This window comes from Strigops habroptila, chromosome 2 (genome assembly GCF_004027225.2).
Source record: "Strigops habroptila isolate Jane chromosome 2, bStrHab1.2.pri, whole genome shotgun sequence".
Classification (NCBI taxonomy): Eukaryota; Metazoa; Chordata; class Aves; order Psittaciformes; family Psittacidae; genus Strigops; species Strigops habroptila.
Genome location: NC_044278.2, coordinates 11,394,316 through 11,399,651, shown reverse-complemented (window position 1 = coordinate 11,399,651; position 5,336 = coordinate 11,394,316). Strand labels below are relative to the sequence as shown.

At 46.4% G+C, this 5,336-nt stretch overlaps 1 long non-coding RNA gene across 1 annotated transcript; it reads right to left on the bottom strand.

Annotated features, from left to right (window-relative positions):
- Positions 1-4,169: 4,169 nt before the first annotated feature.
- On the bottom strand, positions 4,170-5,052 carry LOC115601681. The gene is made up of 2 exons (XR_003989444.1): positions 4,854-5,052; positions 4,170-4,816 (listed from the first exon to the last, which is right to left on the bottom strand). It is a non-coding gene; the product is annotated as an uncharacterized LOC115601681 (long non-coding RNA).
- Positions 5,053-5,336: the final 284 nt, after the last annotated feature.

The window sequence follows — 5,336 nt, the reverse complement described above, 5'->3', positions numbered from 1 at the left end:
GCAATGCATTTTGCAGTGGGGGGCAGCCCCAAAGTCTATTTTTAGTGACTCACCTTGAAGGCTCATGGCTAATCGTGAAATATTTCTGCACTGTTGCTTCTGTAATGACTATTTAACCAGTTTTGCTTGCTAAGGATAACAGTGATGATTGCAGCATGGAGAGTGAAACATTTACATGTGATGCAGCAGAGGAGAATTTGCCTCACTGCATCAATGGCTCCAAAAATGTCTAAAAGGGCACATTGCTCACAGCCAGATGGAGATGTGCACAAACTCCACCATCTTCTTTGGGTCTTGGTATGCTCTGCTGTACTGAGTACCTATCTCACACCCTAGTTCAAATAGATGCTCAAGTGCAAAGAAAGCTACTGATATGGAACATGGAGCATTTCCCTTTAATCTAACTACTTCATTGGGATCTGCCAAAAGAAGCTATCCTACTGTTGCCATAAAATATGTTTGCATTTTCCAAATGCTCTTTGGCTTAGTGGTCTTTCTGATGGCTCTGAACAGAAATTCTTGTTTAATGTTTTTGTTCTGACCATGCTGTTGCCCATCTGCTCGGTAACATCTTCCCAAGTTCACATTTCACACCGACTGTGTGCGCAAGCTTCTGATGTGTTTTCGTAACACATCAGAGAGGCTTATGTTCCTGAAATGTTGTACTGTCCAGCCACCTTTGGAAGAGCCCTTTGAAGTCCACTGAGGCCAGAAAAGAGGGACTGCCCCTGGCTTGCAATGCAGAGCACTTTCGGGGGAGTTTCAGCTATACCCAGCAGTTTTGTGTCAGGTTTCCCCTCCCTTGCAGACTCGAAGGGTTTGGTGGGCTGGTCTGATTAGGCTTTACCTGCAGATGGTGAAAGATTCAAGCAACCTCAGGCTCTGAGGTTTCTTTCTCCACTCTTCTGTGCTTGGGTAAGCACTTGCGAGGCTGGTTCAGTGACTCTCTTTTGGGATCTCCTGTTATTGGCTTATGTCTGGATTCTTGCATCTTACTGAGAAGGTGGCCCAAAGATTTTTAGGAATGCCCCAGTCCACATAGGATGTTTGTGACTCTGAGGGCAGAGTTTGGTTACACTTGGCCTGTTACTGCTGGGCTGCTACTGAGAAGAGTAGGTTCATTTGCTGTAGATCACCTGCCCCAAACTGCGCACTTTATTGCCCACTTTTGCCATTTCCCTGGTGTTTGATCCAGCAGGCACATGGTGGCTCACTGCTCTGATAGAAACCCGAGGCAGCAACATCCAATGAAGAGGATGCTGATGGATCACTGAGCCAGAGAACCAGCAGAACTAACACATGCCAGCCAACCATTTCCTTTACTGCCACTACTAATTCAGTCAAGGGGCCACATTGCACCTTCCCTGTTCCTGTGATGTTCGTTACTGCTAGGTTTTGATATGCAAAGCCACCTTTGAAATTCACTTTCTGGGCAGACTTGGTAACATCTTACTTGGAAAGAAGCAAACCTGTTCAGATGATGCAAATACAGCTTTTCTTGCCAAACTATTAGCAATGCCTAAGTGTGTCCAAGTGGTTACAGCAGCCAGCTGCTATTAACCTTTTAAACCACGGGAGTTCTGAGCTCCTTATTGCTCAAACATCATGGTGAGAATGAGAAAGAAGGTTTGTAACCAGTTCTTTCTAAGAAATAAGCACGACAAACCCGTGGACAACACTGGGCACGTTCTGAGGCATGGTACCTAACCCCAGCACAGGACACTCACACGCCAATACATCTGCCTGGTGCATTATATGTCGCTTTATGGTAGGAGTGAGTTTGTTGCAGTGTCATGCTAGAAACTGAAGTGAGCCTACAAACAAGACCAATTGTGAATGATCCTGTTTATAAAGTAACTCTATTTAGCAATACACATTCTGAAACTCCACCTCCACCCCTTTCTTGAAGCGTTAGGCCCAACTACAGCCCAGCTGCACTGACCATACAGGAGATGGTGCACCCATGTGCCATGTAAGATCTGCAGCTTGAGTAGCAGTTTAGGTTTATGGTAACCAGGAAGACCCTCCCACCCAAAGAATTCCCCAGTCATGCACAGGAACCCCTTTCCTGAAGGTATCAGGCACACAGGTTTTCATGAGGAAAAGATGCGCAACACAGGACATCTACTGCTCTTCCACAGGCCACACAATTGATCCTAGCAGAGGTCCTGACTATGTCCCTCTAGGGCTCCGTTAAAAGGTCAACAATTCATTCAGACATTCTCCTTATCAACTACTTAAAAATTGCTTTTGGTTTCCCCCAAAAAACTACCACCAATGCAACAAGAGCTAACTGATCATGCTGAGCCTTTCTTCCGAGTGTTTGGTCTTCATGTCAGTTCTCGGTGAGTTACAGGACCTTCCCAAAGGACTGAGATTAAGCCCATCATGGTTTCCCACAGCTTCCTTAATGGTTGATTGAAAATCACATAGGCAGATAGCAATTCAGCTGCAGGTACCAGAAAGAGACGAGTCGGGACCATGCTTGACTAATATAGACACAGTGCAGCTCTGGTGCAGACTCTGGCTTGGGTCTCTAGTCCAGGGACAGTCTCTCCAGACCATCTCTCCAGGACCTGGCTCAGGCTACTCATGCCATTGCTGACTCCCTGCCGACAAAGCCAGATCTCACTCCTAAAACCAGTTCCAACCAGAAGCATCAGTATTAGAGGAGGACACTGAACTGTTGCTCGATGCTGTAGCGATAGGACAAGGGATGATGGTTTTAAACAGGGGAAGGTCAGGTAGATAAAAGGAAGAAGTTCTTTACTGTAAGGGTGGTGGGACACTGAAACAGGTTGCCCAAAGAAGCTGTGAATGCTCCATCCCTGGCAGTGTTCAAGGCCAGGTTGGACAGAGCCTTGAGCGACATGGTCTAGTGTGAGTTGTCCCTGCCCAAGGCAGGGGCTTGGAACTGGATGATCTTAAGGTCCTTTTCAACCCAAACCATTCTGTGATTCCATGATTCTATGCCTCAGGCAGTCCTCCTTCCACAGCATAGGGGTGGGCACTTAACAACCTTACTCCCCCAAAAGGGGAGAATAAATTCCAGTAGATGGGAGGGAATGAAGGAGAAGAGGCTCTGCTGCCTGCATCCTCCTTGGAGTAAGGGCTTCTTGTTGTAACATTTCGGTGAAAGTGTTGAGCACATGATAACATTTTGAGCTTTGCTGCTCTGGTGCAACCCACGCTGTAATTGCAAGCAGCCCTGCCCCAGCTGGATGAAGAATCTGGTTTTCAAGGGAAGCACAGCTGAGAAAGGCTTCAAACAGGATCTGATTAGCCGATTAAAAACAGATGCTGTGCTGGCAGACAGGCTGCCGTGGATGATCCCATACAATCCCCTTCCCCTCAGTTTTGTACATGATGTCCTTCCAAGAAAAGCCACCTCCCCCATAGTTATGTCTAAATTGTATTAGGAATTTTGGCCCCTTTTTTTTTTCAGTTATACATGTTGTGGATGGTTTTGCCATTTAAAATATTTTGGATGGATTTTAGAGTCGAGCAGTTGACTGCTTATCAGAAATCCACCTGGTATCCAAAGGAGGCAGAGGCCATGCTGCAGAGGGCCTGGGGCTGTACCATTTTAACTCTGCAGTCCTTAACCTTTACACAGCACTTGCCCCCTTCTCCTGGAGGAGAGAGCTCCATTGACTCTGGGACCAGAGGAGGAACACCATCCCCATCATGCCACATGCTTTGCTTTAGTTTTAAGCATGAGCTGAGAGGGCTCTGTATCCCAATACTGAGGCATAAAACATCTTTCATTCAACTTTGGAAGGAAACAGGACCATGCAACAGGTTTGCTTACCTCTCACTGTTCTAATATGGCTCAGGGCTGCTTCAGCTTATCCACATCCTCATCTTAGCCTAGTGCAGAGACTGCATGCTGCTGCTCTATGTACTCAGTCATTTCTCTCTCTAACTCGGGACTGATTCCTTTCCCATGGGAGACTGAATAAACTCCAGTGGGACAGCTGCCTTAGGAGTACAGGCTAGGAGTTGGCGCTAGTCCTCCTTGGCACTGGAGAATCACAAATTGAGTTGTTCCAGGTAGACTTCTTCTTACCCTCTTCCCCAAACACAGCTGAAACACTTGCCTTACTCTCCCCCAAGGCTGCACTTGCTAAGAGAAGTCACTAGGATCACTTCCTACTTAGCCAGAATCAACATCTTCAGGAATTTCTGTAATGCTTGAGAGATGCAAACAAGTTTCAGACTGGGACTATTCATTCGGTTGCTTGGTCACAGATGTAACAGGAGATTCATGCTGGAGAGGCCAAGAGAAGGGGACAACTTCATGCTCTTGTTTTCCAGTTTGACAAAGGAGAAGGGCTGATACCAGCTTGCTGAATAGCAGAATGTTCTAAATTAACGTCACATGGAGTGTCTGCTCTCAGCAGCAGGATGCTAATCTTTTGCAGCACTACAGCCACATAAGTGCTCAGGGACAGTCCAGGGAAAAGGCCTCATCTGGTTCAAAGCTGAGGCAACAGAGGCATATGCAATATGAAAACTCCTAAAAAAGAGAAGTTTTAGGCTGCTGCTGGGTTAGAGAAGATGCCAGAGAAACGCAGCCGCTCTGTCTTCATCCTGGGATTTTGTAAGCAAGGGACCACAGGAAAAGAGCAGCTCAGCTTCCAGCGTACATGGCACATTCTACAGGCTCAATGGCCTGTAGAAAGCTGATGTTCTGACTTTGCCCACAATTTTTTGCCACTTCCTACTCCCAACAGCATCCGGTTAAGAAACAAGCACAAAACACACCAGGAGAAGCAGCCACCAGACACTTTACCTTTCACTGCCTTGGCAACTGCTTTAAACTCTGCTTTGGCAAACGACAATAGGTAAACCAAGACACTCTGAGTCACCTGCCCATGATCAGACCCAATTGCAGTGTCAGCAAGGGAGCACAGGATGCTTTCTGAAGAGGTGTGGCTGCATAGTGCCTAAGCACCACATCCGAGTTTTACTGACAACATCCTCTACTGTCAACATCCCGTAAGCCATTATGGTGGTAGTAACACCACTCACAATTATGTTAATACATTTCCTTATGGAAATTAATTAATTCCCTAATTAATGCTCCCCTTTTGAGCCTACAGATGCTGTGAAATAACTTCAAGCAAGGCAATAAAACCTTCATTGGAACTTTTAATTCTGCGGTGACTGCACTGGGTTAGGGGTGTTAAAATGCACACAGAGTTGTGTCATACACAGAGTGCCTCTCTGGCCTCTTCAAGAAGAAGTCAGTGCATCCAACCTTAACTAGGGCATACCAGTGCTTATCTCAGCCTAAACCAAGTGCAGCTCAGCTGGCTTAATGCAATTTTCTG